The following is a 16763-nucleotide window of genomic DNA, read 5'->3' as shown; positions in this document are numbered from 1 at the left end:
TCTTCATTGAATTCAGCCCTTCTTTATCCAAGATGTGTAATCAAATAAATAGAGTTAAACTTTTCGCATTGTTTATTCTTAAAAAATAAGAATTGATTAGATTAGAGTGCTAAATTCATCTTGGGGTAAATTCTAAGTAGATTTAGAATGTAAAAATTAAAAAATGGTCAGCCACACAAAGGAGATTATGGTAAAATTTTCTTAAATTTTGTAGAAATAAGTTTTATCTTTATGTTATTCAAAAAGAGTAATCCCCTCCGTTTGTGTATTCTAAAAGTGTTATTTTCATTCTATGCATAGAAAGATACATATTGGAAATATTCTTATTATAAAAGTGTTACTTTCATCAATATTGATTTTTATGCATAAAGTGATGCATAAAAGAAATTTATTTTATTATAAAAGTGTTACTCTCATCAATATCGATTTTTATGCATAAAGTGATGCATAAAAGAATTTTTTTTAATTATAAAAGTGTTACTTTTATCTATATTGATTTTTATGCATAAAGTGATGCATAAAAGAATTTTTTTATTATAAAAGTGTTACTTTCATCAATATTGATTTTTATGAATAAAGTGATGCATAAAAGAATTTTTTTAATTATAAAAGTGTAACTTTCATCAATATTGATTTTTATGCATAAAGTGATGCATAAAAGAATTTTTTTATTATAAAAGTGTTACTTTCATCAATATTGATTTTTATGCATAAAGTAATGCATAAAAGAATTTTTTTTAATTATAAAAGTGTTACTTTCATCAATATTGATTTTTATGCATAAAGTGATGCATAAAAGAATTTTTTTATTATAAAAGTGTTACTTTCATCAATATTGATTTTTATGCATAAAGTGATGCATAAAAGAACTTTTTATTATAAAAGTGTTACTTTCATCAATATTGATTTTTATGCATAAAAGAAATTTTTTTTATTATAAAAGTGTTACTTTCATCAAAATTGATTTTTATGCATAAAATGATGCATAAAATGATGCATAAAATGATGCATAAAAGAATTTTTATTTAATTATAAAAGTGTTACTTTCATCAATATTGATTTTTATGCATAAAGTGATGCATAAAAGAAATTTTTTATTATAAAAGTGTTACTTTCATCAATATTTATTTTTATGCATAAAGTGAGGCATAAAAGAATTTTTTTAATTATAAAAGTGTTACTTTCATCAATATTGATTTTTATGCATAAAGTGAGGCATAAAAGATCTTTTTTATTATAAAAGTGTTACTTTCATCAATATTAATTTTTATGCATAAAGTGATGCATAAAAGAATTTTTTTAAATTATAAAAGTGTTACTTTTATCAAAATTGATTTTTATGCATAAAATGATGCATAAAAGAAAATATTTTTATATAAAAGTGTTACTTTCACCAATATTGATTTTTATGCATAAAGTGATGCATAAAAGAATTTTTTTATTATAAAAGTGTTACTTTCATCAAAATTGATTTTATGCATAAATGATTTTTATATCAAAATTAGAGTTCTCTTTAAATCCATGTTTAATTGATAAATGAATAAGTAAATACTCTGTGAGAGAAAATTTCTATCGTTTCATATTTACTCGGATGGTAATGAGAAAACTCAGAAAAAAAAACTATCGAAGTTGAAATTTCAGATAAATGATTAATTTATTCTTCATAGGAATTCGTGATTAGTTTAGAAATCAGTTAAGCAAATATTCAATGAATGAAATTCAAAAAAAATAGAAATTGAAATATCACCCCCTTTTGAGAAAGATGGTTCAGGAAGAACCTTACCAGACTCAAATCCTGAATTAGGCTATGACCAAGACCAAACTCCTTCGTCAGTTTCAAGGAAAGACGATGTGACCAGTTCAGGAAAAATACACTCAAATCACCCACCGAATCTGAAACTAAGTTGAGACCCTTTGTTTTTGATCTGAGGATCAAGGTTACAGAATTCAAGGAATTCTGTTTGGAATTCAGACTTGCGATCTAGAAGTCCTGGATACAGATTTAAGATATACTCATTGTATTCAAAAGAAAATCAAAATTGAAAACTTGCATAGAAACCCTGTTTTCTTAAAGGACTGTCTTACGCCAGAATGCTGGACGGAGCATTTGGTATATGTGTTTTTCTAAGGGAAGTTCGGTTGCAACAGCTGGCGGTGGGGAGTGTTCAAAGGACGGCTCACGCGCGGCAAAAACCTGCCCAAGTCTTGACCAACCTCGGTATGGTGAAAAATGAGGTGCTTCCGGTACGATGGGCGAGGGCCGACGAAGCAGGTCCCCCTAAGTGAAGTGCCAAGACACCTAAGGAGGATCCTGGATGGTTCTGACCAGGCGATGCACGGACTCGTGGTGCTTAGGACACCCATGCGTATGTCGTGGATATATATGTATGATGATGAAAAAAAATTATTGTAATCTGTTACTGGATCTCGCTTAGAACTTGAATAGTTAAATAATAACCTGACGACTTCTCAAATGAATAGATCAACGGCTATGCCTGATCTTGAATTAGAAAAAAAGCATTGATTTCTTCAAGTCAAGTCAGTGATAGTTTTCCTTCTATTGGGTTTACTCAGGTGAAGGATATTCAGTATCTTGACCTCGTTAGAAAAATTCGTTAAGAAAATAAAAATGGTGGAATCGTCCCCGTTTTTTGGGCATAGAAAATTTTCTCGGTTTCGGTTTTCAAAATGACCACCAGCTTAGTCTCATGCCCGGACATTCAAGGGCGAGGCCTCGAGTGAGAAACCCTGCCCCGCGCAAGAAGAAGCTGCTTCTGCATCAGGAATCCAGTAGTGCGCGGAGGGGGCAATGGGATCCCACAGCTGGTATCAGAGCGCTATTGTAAATTTACGAAATAGCAGCAGAAATTGCGTAAAATTTCAAAGTAAATCTAGGAAATAATGGTTTCACTTGTTAAGATTATGTTTGAAATGAACTTCAAATATTCAAAACTCATAAATTGAATTGGAATTTTTTTTAGATGGATACCCCAAATCTATCTGGCATTCCTGGACTCTGTCAAGATATATTAGCCTTTGCATTCGAGCATCTCATCAACTCCGCTGCTACGACCCGAGTAAGCAGAGAGACTCCCACGTCATTTTGAGGGTCTTTACTTTCCTGATCCTGTAGAGCGACGTCGGTATATGTGGTTCTCTAGAGGACGATGTATTAATATCAATACCAATCACCGTCAGAGACTCACGCAAAATATTTCCTTAGCCATGATCTTGATAAGGCTAGGGGTTGTTCATTATGTACAACTCTTTAATCATTCACCCAGGAATTTTAGAATTTCTTGCCGAGTTTTTAGGCTTCTTAGTCGCTTTATCCCTAGAAGTAGAATTTTAGCACCTCTTTCATGATGAATCGTGTTTATCATGGCATGTCTCCTTCGCAGTTTCGCTCCTTTATGCGTACGCGATTGAGGCAGTGACTTTGGAGCCGTGATGCTCTATGTATATATCTCAAACTTTTGATAATAAACGATGTTTTGCAAAAAAATTCCAAGTTGTTTTCATGATTGTGAATATGGTTAATAAAATTATCAGAGTAAATCTTGTTTCAAGAAGTATGATGAAATAATTATCTGTTTAAAGAATAAATCACAAAAATTAAATAATCATAAATCTATTGTCAAAGTTAAGTTGACAAAAATCTCGTTTTGTGAGAATCATGAGGAGCGCGGCCCGTGCAAGGCAACTGGATCCTCTAACCGATGAGGAAGAGTTAGATCCGGATGTTCGTAAAGAGTTAGATCCGGATGTTCGTAAAGCCTTGCACAGATCCCAACCTGGTCCCTTCAAGGGTGAAGGGGAGCAGTTAGGTGAAGTAGTGGAAAAGTGGATTGAGGCAATGGAAGAATACTTTGATGTGACTGGCTCTATAACGAGAGAAGCAAGATGACTCTCACCAGGTTAAAAATTATGAAAATAGTCAGGGTTGCATGGAGGAACCATTGTGAGACAAACCGTCTCGACAGAAATACCTAGACCTGGTCAGATCTTAAAGCATACCTTAGGAAAAGGTTCTGTCCTCCGAGCTTCCTAGAAACCAAAATGAATGAATTCTTGGAATTGAAGGAGGATAGTCGGACAATTAAAGAGTACCATTAGGCCTTTGCCCTTCTCCTCAAATATTCCCCATAATTGGATGAAGAGCAGCTGATGGCCAGATTCATTCCAGGAATGAACGAGCCATTGGACACCTTAGTGAAGAATGCCAAACCTGTCTCAATGGCTGAAGCTGTAAGAATGGCAAAGGACTTTGCCAAAGCCTTTGTTGTTAAGATTCCGCCGAAGCCTGCACCCTTTAACTTTAAAAGATTCCAAACCTCAGGAAGTACTTCAAACTTTCCACCCCCAAATAGGCAACAAGGCCCAAATCAGAATCAAGATACTGGGAGATTCAGAAGTGAAGGAAGACCCTTCCCATAGAACACTTTCTCAGGAACCCCACCTCTTTCAAGGATTCAAAGGGATGAGCTCAGAAGTGAGAACCGGCGTTTTGGATGTCAGGGTTTTGGTCACCAGCTGAAAGACTGCCCGACTCCTGCCATGTCAAGGAGACAGGGAAGTCAAGGACCGAGAGTGCAGAGACCAACCCCTTCGTATCAGTCAAATCAGGGTCCGTCTCGCCAAAATTAAGGCAATCCCAGGAGAACTCCAGCTCAGCCATCTGCCTCTCAGAACTCCTTCCCAGAACTGGGGTAACCAAAGAGAAAGAGTTTCGTCCCAATCTGCAGCCACAACCAGAGCAGTCACAATAGTAGAAGTAGTGGAAGAGGAAAGAGGACAGATTTATGCAGCAATTGAAAACCAAGGGCCAAATTGTCAGTTCTCTATCATCCATACTCTAGCTGAGTATCAGGATAAGCCTTTTAATCTTTTGATGGATTTAGGCAATACTCATTCATTTATTTCCCCAAGATGCTTGCGTAAGCTAGTCTTATCTAGAATATTAAGCACCTAAGGTTTGGGACTTTCAATAAAATTTGATCTCATTGGAAGTCAACACCCAATATCAGTTAAAAGATACTATCACTTTTTTCCCTGATAAATTTTATCACCCCCATTTGACACAAGGTCAATTGGGCATGAAGGGTCCACCCCTGAGCACTTTGCCTCAGTACATAACCCAAGAGATTTGTCTAATCACTCCAAATTAGTGCTCACTTTTCCACTCACAAAAACCTTGACTAACCTCTTCAGATTAGCACACTTTTTTTTATGAGGAAGCCATAGAAAGTGTGATCGCGTATAGCAAGCCATGTTTGATTATATGAATGATCAAGCTAACTTCCTTGGCACTCCTTAGCGGCATCAAGATCAAGACTATGTGTAATCACTTTGGATTACAACACCAAATCTTTTTTGGTGTGACTATGATCTCTCTAGATCATTTACAAACCCCAAGTTTAGTTCTGAACCACCTTGTTCATCTCTAAACTTAGTATCCATGTCAAGAGACCCCTCTGATCACTCTGTATCAGCACCCCCTCTAGGCATAGTAGACTATGGCTGCAACCACTAACGGTTAGTAAAGTCTATCAATAACATAATCTATGTAGTGACTATGCACCATGAAAACAAATGCCAAGAAAGTAAATTTTTATGTGTTTCCTTGCTGTCTCATACCACCAAGGTCACAAGAGCTTGCGTAGAACATTTGATGTTCTATACCATCAAATGATTACGAAAACTATTGTGACATAAAAAGTGAACCTTCTTTATTTTAGTTGGATGATTCCACCCCCCAAAACCCAAGAGTGATGCAAAATATCACTATTTATATAAGGCACAATTTATTTTGACCATGTGTTCACCATTAGGAGATTCAAAATCTAATCTCAAAATCTACAATACTTATCTAGAGTATACCTGTAGAATTAATCTGATAAATCTTGGGCAACATGTAACTCCAACCACTTGGACTACCAAATTTTACAAAGTTATAATACAAAAACGAGGAAACTTACAACAGTTTCCCAAATGACATATGTCATATATCTTCCCAAGAGGACAAAAGGGCATGCATCACTACAAACCATGCACAACGGTTTCCATCTTTACAAATCAAGTAAACAACACAACACTATAGTTGTTAGATGCCAAAGATTCATGTCATTTAGTGATAAGAACATTGATCTAAACTCTGTCTTAACAAACTAGTCAAAATAGATGAACTCTTTAGAGACACGGAATTTGAGCCATAAAACCCATCTCCAAAAAAATATGGTTAAACCCAACCATAATTATACCTAAATGGTTAAACCCAACCATAATTATACCTAAATGGTTAAACTCAACCATAATTATACCTAAATGGTTAAACCCAACCATAATTATGGTTAAACCCAACCATAATTATACCTAAATGGTTAAACCCAACCATAATTATACCTAAATGGTTAAACCACCCAACCATAATTATGGTTAAACCCAACCATAATTATACCTAAATGGGCAAGTTTCCTTGGCCCAAAAAGCAAAAATAATAATTAATTCATATCAATCATCTCGACAACGGACACTAACGTCTGTTTTTGCCCACGTAAAAGTGGGTGGTGTCTTACAACTTTGACACAACGTATACCAACACGGTCGCTCCATGTTTGCTTTTGAAGTAAACTTGCCAATTTTTGAAGACAAATGGAAACTTCCATGCACAAGCTGTGTCACTGTAAAGCTGTTCTTGGACTACGCCAAAACATGGGCAGTTCCTATGGACAAGCTACGTTACTACCAAACTATTCTCGGACTATGCCAAAACACTTTACTCGCTTATATCCTCCCACATTCCCATAGGCATGCACGAGAGGTAAGATACTTGGAGGACATAAAAGATTAATTTTGTTCACAAATTGAGTGATTTCAGAGATGTCGATTTTGGTGAACTCTAGGGTTTTTATGACTCTTTTGTGCTATCGTTTGTGAGTGATTTCTACAGTACCATACCTAACCATTATCTAACCATGTTAGATAATGTATAATAGGGTCATAGTGGGTATTTTTTACTAAAGGATACTCGTATGGGGGTTTACATAGTAAACATAGCCGCAACAAGTGTCTGATGAAACAAGGCTTGGACATCAAATTGACCCTTAATTTGTGAGAAAGAAGAGATGAGAGAAGAGACAATGTACTCAAGAACTCATCAATGAACCACTAGCCAACTTGACTTAGAAATGAACTACAATGCCTCATATATGTAGGCACAAGATGAACGGATCTCTAGAAAAGTTCCTCCACCCAAAAATGTGTAAATAGGAAAAAATGGAAATGAATGCTATAAATCCCAAAAATGCCTAGAGGCTAAAGAGTGTGCCACTAGCGTGACACCATCTGGAGATGACACCTATCCAACACCTCCTCTTTAGGTCCAGATGGGAGGACCAACGCCAACGTGCTGAAGAAGATAATCCAAGGTAGGTCGAGGAAGAGCCTTAGTAAACAAATCAGCAACATTATCTTTGGTAGGACAATACTCAAGCTGAATGCGACCTTCAGAAATCCAATCAATGTGTTTGGATCGTCCTCGAATAACTAGATTTTTGGCTAAAGCAATAGCACTCTGTGAATCTGAGTAGATGAGTGTCGGAGTAGATGAACATCCAAGGTGATTCAGAATTTGCTGAAGCCAAAGTGCTTCAGAAGTGGCATCAAGATATGACTTGTACTCTGCTTCTGTCGATGAAGAAGAAGTAATTCGCTGCTTTTGACATTTCCAAGAAGATATCGAAGAAGCCTCAAAGCTGCCTACTAATGAGATCGACAAGGCTATGAAGAGAATTGGCTGTGAAGAGAATTGGCTGAGAATACTCATAGCATAGGAGAGATCCGGCCGAGCATTAACTAAATAAAGTAGAGAACCAATAAGTTGGCGATACTCTGTAGAATCAACCTCAGGGGAATCATCATCTTTGGATAATTTTGAATTAGGATCCATGGGACAAGTGAGTGATGCACAATCATGCATGCCATATTTCTCAACAAGCAACCTTTAAGTATACTTCTTTTGACAAAGAAAGATGCCAGAAGCAAATTGCCACACTTCTAAACCAAGAAAATAGTGGAGTAGTCCAAGATCAGTAATGGCAAATGATGTTGTGAGTTGAGTTTGAACCCATTTGAGTAGGTCCAAATTAGAGCCAGTGAGTGTCAAATCATCCACATAAAAGCACAAGAATGCATATATCATCATCCACAACAATAAGCACATAAAGATTAGGATCTGCATGAGTCCTCTCAAAATGCATATATCATCATCCACAACAATAAGCACATAAAGATTAGGATCTGCATGAGTCCTCTCAAAATGTAGAGAAAGGAGAAAACTGTCAATCTTCTGATACCAAGCTCGAGGAGCTTGCTTAAGACCATAAAGAGCTTTCTGTAATAAATACACATCATGTTCATGACCCTGTGCAATAAAACCTTCAGGTTGTGCCACATAAACTTCCTCCTCTAAATCTCCATTCAAGAAGGCAAATTTAACATCCATTTGATGTATAGGCCAGGCATAGTGTGAAGCAAGAGCAAAAACAACACGAATAGTCCAGGCATAGTGTGAAGCAAGAGCAAAAACAACACGAATAGTAGAATATCTGGCAGTTGTTACCATATTATAGTAGTGATGTGTGTGAACACACTTAGGACCGCCGGGGCACTTTTTCCCTCACTAGGAGGTTTTTTCCCCCGTGCATTGTATATACGCCCATTATCTTCTAGGGCTTGTTATCTTTCATTTTTGGCACTCATAATACACTACTGTGTTGTGCTCAAGCTTCCTCATCTTCTTGAAGTTGTGTGTGCATTCCTGCAACCCTAATTCCAACAATTGGTATCAGAGCAGGCTTCCTCCTCCCGGGCAGCATCACCGGCACCTGCCGCTTCATCTCCTCCAATTGCGACGAGGTTTCACGAGCGTCTGCAAGTTAGTATATGCCGTGGGCAAGCCCGTAGGGCTTGTTCGTTTCAGAATTTTGATCTGAAGTCATTTCGCCCTCCGTTTTTGCATTCCAAGTACTGCGCAGGCAAAATCGTCCTACTGTGCAGATTTTCTGTCAAGATTAAAATCTGCAGGACAGGTGCCCATTCATCTGTTTTGGGCTATGCTACATAGCACAGGTCGATTTTATACAGGTTTACCTCTTACAGACAGCATTTACATCTAGTAGTACAGTCATTGGCCATGGCTGACAACAATGATGTATTCCGCATGTTGGCTGCTGAGGATAAGTTGGATGGCACCAACTATCCATTGTGGGCATATATGATGCGACATGTATTGGTAGCAAAGGGGTTATGGAACATTGTGCAGGGTATTGATGCACGTCCTATTGTGGCTGGGAATGCTGCAAACACATCAGAAACAGGTACTGTTGATGATGGTGCAGGCACAAGTGCTGTAGCAGCTGTTCGAGAACCACCACTTTCAGCAGAGCAGATTCGTTGGGATGGTAGAGATGCGCAGGCTCATGCCTTGATTGCGCTGTCTGTCAAACGTACCATTATCCCACATATTCGCTCCTGCAGGACTTCTAAGGATGCTTGGGATGTACTTGCCACATTGTATCAGGCAAGAAATGAGGCTCGTGTTGCTTACCTCCGAAAACAGTTGGAGAGTGAGCATATGAACGAAGGTGATTCTATGGATAGCTTTTTGACAAAGATCAAGGATTTCAAAGAGCAGCTCATTTCTGCAGATGAAATCCTGTCAGACAGTTCACTTGTGCAGACTGTTTTGAATGGTCTACCAGATTCTTATCAGGGTTTTGCTTCCACTCTTCGCTTGATGATGAAAGGCAATCCCAATGCCTTATCATTTGAGGAGTTAGTTTCTGTTTTGCTGCAAGAAGACCAGTCAAGGCAAAACAGGAATATTATGCGTGTCGCAGATCAAGCTTTCGTTGCTAGTCAGAGAAGCGGGAAAGGTAAAGCTGGCTTTTCTTCTAGTAAGCAGAAATCTGCAAATGCTGCGCAACCAAAGAAGGAAGACAAAGATGAGAAGAAGGGTGACAAACAGAAGACATTTTGCAAGTACTGTAAGGGAAATGATCATGTCATCAAAGCGTGTCCTAAGCTGGCTGCGAAAGAGGCTAAGAAGAAAGAGGCTGGTATGGCTGTTGCAGATGCCTCTCCTTCTAACAATGAATCTGCTAATGTTGTTCAAGATACAGAATGGGCATTCAATGCGCAGTGCAGTTATGACCCATCTTTGCATGACACATGTATGTCTGCAGTAGATTCAGATGTATGGTACTTTGACAGTGGTGCCACTAAGCATATCACCTCGCAGCGCAGTTTATTCACTTTCCTTGAGTCTGCTCCCACAGGGAATACTGTCACTTGTGCCAATAACTCCTCTTATCCCGTTAAAGAAGTTGGACAGATTGTGCTGAATGTTGCAAATTGCAACACCTTTACACTTTTTGATGCATTGTATGTGCCAGGGATCAAAAAGAATCTGCTGTCAGTCTCCGCATTTGCCAAAACAGGTTTGGTTGTAAAATTTGTGGATGACAGATGTACTGTTCATGATCTCTCTTGTGGTGACATCATTGTAGCATCTGGTTCACTATGTCGAGGGCTGTATAAGCTCAATATGGATGGCAAATGTGTAGAGGATTTAGCATGTGCTATTATGGATACGCAGGCTATTTCAAATGCAAAACTGTGGCATGCACGTTTTGGTCATCTGAATTTTGCAAGTTTGCTGCGCCTGCAGAAATCTGAAATGGTGTCTTCTTTGCCTAAGCTTGAGGCACCTGTCAAGCATGTTTGTGAGGGCTGCATATTGGGTAAAATGCAGCGTGCTTCCTTTCCCAAAGATGGATCAGTGAGAGCTGAACGCAGATTGCAGCTTGTTCACAGTGATGTTTGTGGTCCCATGCAAACTCCATCATTTGGAAACTACCTTTACTTCGTGACTTTCATTGATGATTTTACCAGGCATGCATGGGTATATCCTTTGAAGGCAAAGTCCGAAGTGTTTTTGTGCTTCAAACAGTTTTTGGTTATGGCTGAAAATGTGTCAGAAAGTAAGATGGGCACCCTCCGTTCAGATCGAGGGGGGGAGTATATGTCTTCAGAATTTAATGCATTTCTGGCTGAGCGTGGGATAAAACACCAATGTACAGTGCCGTATACACCACAGCAAAATGGTGTGGCTGAGAGAAAAAACAGGTCTCTCATGGAAATGGCAAGATGTATGGTTAAGAGTCAAAGTCTACCACATGGTTTTTGGCTTGAGGCTGTCATGTGTGCCACTTATGTACTAAACAGGTGTCCCACCAAAGCATTACAGGTTGTCACTCCATATGAGGCTTGGCATAGCCGCAAGCCATCTGTTGGCCATTTACGTGTTTTTGGTTGCCTGGCATATGCATTAGTGCCTGTGCAACATCGCAAAAAATTGGATGACAAAGCTGTCAAATGTATTTTTGTTGGATATAGTGCTGAGAGCAAAGGCTATCGTTTGTATCATCCACAGACAAAGCGCATTTTGGTTAGCCGTGATGTTGTATTTGTGGAAGATGCAGTTCAGCCCTTGGTTTCATGTACTAAGGAGACAGATATCAGCTCACGTGATGTCTATGATACATTGTTGCCTCTTTTCAGTGGTGCACAGTCAAGTGCAATACCTCATGAGGCAGTTTTTCAGCCTATGCAGGTTTTAAATGATGGCACAGATCAGCCTATATCTGATGCAGATGTGCATGATGCACTTGAGGATGAGAGACAAGAGATTGAGGGCTCTAGGAACATGCCTAGATGGCTGGTGCAGACTTTGCGTGACAGCAAGTTGGATGCCCCTTTGTCTAGTCGCACTCGTTCTGGCTCTCATGGTGCCTCTTATGCGTCAGATTGTTATGCATTGGCTGTTTCTAGTATGTGCGATGAAAGTGAGCCTGTTTCATTTGATGAGGCACAAAGTTCAGAAAATTGGATGGCTGCTATGCAAGCAGAATACGATGCTATTATGAAGAATAGTACATGGTCTTTATGTGACTTGCCCCCTGGCAAGAAGGCCATTGGCACTAAGTGGGTATACAAATTGAAGCGTAAGCCTGATGGCACAGTGGATCGCCATAAGGCTAGGCTTGTTGCAAAAGGTTATGCTCAAGAGAAGGGCATTGATTTTGATGAGACTTTTGCTCCCACATGTCGTATGACCACTGTTCGTAGCATCTGTGCATTAGCAGCTCATAATGGTTGGAATGTACATCAGCTGGACATAAAGACTGCGTTCTTAAATGGAGATTTGCATGAGGAGGTGTATGTATCGCAGCCTCGTGGTTTTGTTCAAAGAGGGCAGGAAAACAAAGTGTGCAGGTTAAAAAAGGCTTTATATGGTTTAAAGCAAGCTCCACGAGCTTGGTATGAAAAAATACATGCATATTTGACTGCACATGGGTTTCAGAATAGTCCAACAGAAAGCACTTTGTATGTTAAACGTGTGGATGGTGTACATCTAATCATTGCTCTCTATGTCGATGACATGCTGCTCACAGGACCAAATGAGAGTCATATTGCTGATTTTAAGGCTGATTTGAATGCCTCTTTTGAGATGTCAGATTTGGGGCATTTGCATCATTATTTGGGGATACAATTTAAGCAGTGTGATGGAGGTATTGCTTTGTGTCAGACAAAGTATATTGAAACATTGTTGCGGAGATTTGGCCTTGAAGACTGCAAGCCTATTGCTACTCCAATGGAGACAGGTTTGAAGTTGAGTCTTCATGATGCTGGAGATCACTTTGATGTCACACTCTATCAGACAGCTGTTGGTTGCCTCATTTATGTATGCATTACGAGGCCAGACATTCAGTTTGCAGTCTCACAGGTGAGCAGATTTATGCATAGCCCAGGCATTAAGCATTGGCAGGCAGTGAAGCGTATCTTTCGCTATTTGAGTGGTACTCGGCATCTTGGGTTGTTTTATCCCAAGGGGGGATCATTGCCGCCAGATTTACATGTTTTTTCAGATTCTGACTGGGCTGGTTGTTATGACACACGCGTGTCCACGAGTGGTTTTTGCTTCATGCTTGGAAGCTCATGCATATCATGGTTGAGCAAGAAGCAGCCTACTGTGGCCACTTCTAGTTGTGAAGCTGAGTACAGGGCAGCTTTCACAGCTACGGTTGAGTGTGTGTGGCTCAGACGTCTTATGGCTGATTTGGGTGTTGGGCAGCCATCTGCCACCACCATCTTCACTGACAGTCAGAGCGCATTGGCAGTTGCGCGGAACCCAGTGTTCCATGCTCGTACGAAGCACATTGAGGTGCACTACCATTATGTCAGGGAGAGACTCTCTGCAGGAGAGATCAGTTTGGCTTATGTGCCAACACAGGATAACCTTGCAGACCTTTTCACAAAGGCTCTGCCTCGTGAGAAGTTCGAAGCTTTTCGCAAAGCTTTGGGCTTACTCCCTTTTGTGGATTCGTCCACATAGCTAGACACTTCCCTATACATGAGTGCTAGCTCTTGTTCACCGCATCACTCCAGGGGGGATTTGTTACCATATTATAGTAGTGATGTGTGTGAACACACTTAGGACCGCCGGGGCACTTTTTCCCTCACTAGGAGGTTTTTTCCCCCGTGCATTGTATATACGCCCATTATCTTCTAGGGCTTGTTATCTTTCATTTTTGGCACTCATAATACACTACTGTGTTGTGCTCAAGCTTCCTCATCTTCTTGAAGTTGTGTGTGCATTCCTGCAACCCTAATTCCAACAGCAGTAGGAGCAAAATTTTCATCAAAGTCCACCTTCTTTTTGAGCATAACCTTTAGCAACAAGTCGTGCCTTGTACTTATCAATAGTACCATCAGAATGAAACTTGACTTTAAAAATCCACTTAACACCAATGACCTTTTTATGTGAAGGTCGTGGAACTAACTGCCATGTGTTATTAGATTCAATAGAAGAAATCTTTGCTTGCATTGCTTCACACCAATGTGGTAAGGAAAGAGCCTCCTTAACCGTTTCCAGGCTCAAAAACATCACCAATATGTGACATCAAGGCAATATTTACTGAAAGGCGTGTACGTAAGACACGTGTAGTAGATTGTTAAGCATCTGAAAGTGATATACCTTAATCCTGAAGTAGAGAGCGAACCCATTTTGGAGGACCAGAAGTCCGTGTAGAATCCAATGAAGTAGTAGGTGTCGCAATCGAAATGGATGGAGGGGATGAAGTAGGAACTGATGGTGTAGATGAGGATGAGACTATAGAGAATGAGAGAGGCTCAAGCTCAAGAGATGGAAATGGATCTGAGAGAGATGTAGAAGGTGGTAACTCATCAAGACCAAAAACATGCTCATCAAAGATGGCATCACGTGAAAGAACAATATCCTCATGAGAAGGATCCCAAAAACGGAACCCTTTGGAGCGAGAAGCATATCCTGTGAATATCATAGGTTTGGACTTAGCATCAAGAGTCCTCCTCTTAGAAGAAGGCACATGCACATGAGCAACACAACCAAAGACATGAAAATGAGAAACAGTAGGCTTGTGGCCTATGAAAGCCTCCTCTGGAGTCATGTCGTCCACTGCTTTCGTAAGAGAGCGATTGAGAAGATAAACTGAAGTAGCTATAGCCTCACCCCAAAAGGAGGAAGGCAGCTTCGCATGATGTAAGAGGGAGCGGGCCATTTCCTTCACCATTCTATTCTTTCTTTCAACCACACCATTCTACTGAGGAGTGTAGGGTATGGTGGTTTGTCGTTGTATGCCTTTTGAAGCTAGAAAATCCTCAAATATTGTAAACTCACCTCCATTGTCAGTCCTGAGAAAAGATACCTTTTGACTTACTTGATTCTCCATTTGGGCAAGCCAAACCTCGAAATGAGAAAGAGCATCAAACTTCTTAGGTAAGAAATAAACCCATGATTTGCGAGAGAAGTCATCCACAAGAAGCATATAATACTTGGATCCACCAAGCGATTGTACTTCCATAGGTCCTGCAAGATCAGCATGAATAAGCTCAAGTATGTGTGTGGCCCTATGAGTAGCCTCCTCTGGAAAAGAAGCCCGATGTTGTTTTCCTTGAGCACAAGAAGAACAAATGTGATGGCGAGGTTTCTGAAGCTTTGGTAGACCTGTAACCATGTCATGTGATACAAGATGTTGCAAAGTAGCAAGAGGAACATGGCCAAAGCGGAAATGCCATAGATCACTATCTTCATTAGAAACAAGTGCTTTAGGAGAAGCAAATAATTGATGAAGATGAGACTCATGTGGTGGCAACTGTGCTGTAAAAGAGCTTTGGTAGACCTGTAACCATGTAACCAATGTGTACTGATGAAGAGATAGACTTATGGTTTTCCAATAAGGAAGAACTATTCGTCATGTGAGAGGTAGCACCAGTGTCGGCAATCCACTCATCCGCAGTATGCGTATCAAGATCTTTGATTACCACAAAAGATGTGTCACATGAAGAAGTAGAAGACATAGCAACATATGCAACCTTGGTGTTACCGTCTTCCTTCTTGTCTTTGTCTTTGTCTTTGTCGTGAGAAGATGTTGATATAGAAGAACCCTTAGATTTGGATTCAAGTTCAGCTTTGACCTTGTTGGATGCTGCCTTCTTAGCAAAATAACGATCCTCCGTATGGCCACTACGACCACAAAAAGTGCACTCCTTGGAAGAATCCTTTGATTTGTCCTTGTCGCCTTTGGTTGAAGAATCTTTAGCATTGGAATTAGAGCCTTTGCGTTGATCATTCCCCTTGCCTTTGCCTTTGCCCTTGCCTTGGCTTACAAAAGCCGAGTCCTTTTTGTTTTGCTTGTGATGAGTAAGGTACTTATCATGAAGAAGACCCATAGTCTCTTCAAAGGAAGGGAAAGGAACTCGAAGAAAGATGTTATCTTTGAACGATTCAAAAGAACAAGGCAATTTACCAAGTAGCTTGTGGACCGAATTGCTTACTAATGTACCAAACTCTTCAAGTTGCCGCTTGATTCGATTGAATTCTCCAAGCTTCTCCACTATGTTGTCGAATTCGGAGATAGAAAGCTTATCCAAATTTTTATCCAACTTAGCCATCTTAACCGTTAAAAGTATTCCATATTGCATTTGTATAGCGTGCCATAATTGTTGAGCCGTACTCCTTGTAGAAAAAAATTAAGACACAACCGATGTAGACATGCCATGCACAAGTAAAGCTTTGGCCCGTGCATCCATATAGGTTTGATATTGAGAAGGCACCATATGAGGAGAAGTGATTATAGACCACACCCCGGCGCTTTCCAAAAGAAGTTGCATAAACAAGGACCAAGTGTGGTAGTTGTTTGGGATAAGCTTTTGTGAATTGGAAAGACTTGGAAGGCTCAAAGATTGAGTGAATGGGTTAAAGGGCTGATATGATTAAGTGGGGAGTGGAGTAGTAGTGGAAGTAGTAGAAGGAGGAATCATAGTAGATAAAGTTGCCATAAAAGGCATAGATGATGTAGGGGGATATACCATAGAGGGCATAGAAGTATGTGGATAGGAAGGCATAAAGGACAAAGAAGAAAGAGAGAAAGGATCCGTAGAAGGTAATGGATATGACGGAAAAGAGAAAGTAGAAGCACCTACCAAAGAAGGAATTGCACCAACTTCCGTTATAGTAGTTGCCGCGGTCCAACCATCGTAGGAGATGTAGGATCCATAGTATCTTCAAGTTTTCCTTTGTCTTTTGGATTAGAGGACTTCTGAGATCCCATAGGGAGAGGAGGGTGGGAAAACACAAGAAAAGAAGTGTCGTACCTCCAAAA

This window comes from Cibotium barometz, chromosome 64 (genome assembly GCF_041138505.1).
Source record: "Cibotium barometz isolate CiBa-2024 chromosome 64, ASM4113850v1, whole genome shotgun sequence".
NCBI lineage: Eukaryota > Viridiplantae > Streptophyta > Polypodiopsida > Cyatheales > Cibotiaceae > Cibotium > Cibotium barometz.
The sequence above is the reverse complement of the archived record's forward strand: the minus strand, read 5'-3'. Positions refer to the sequence as shown.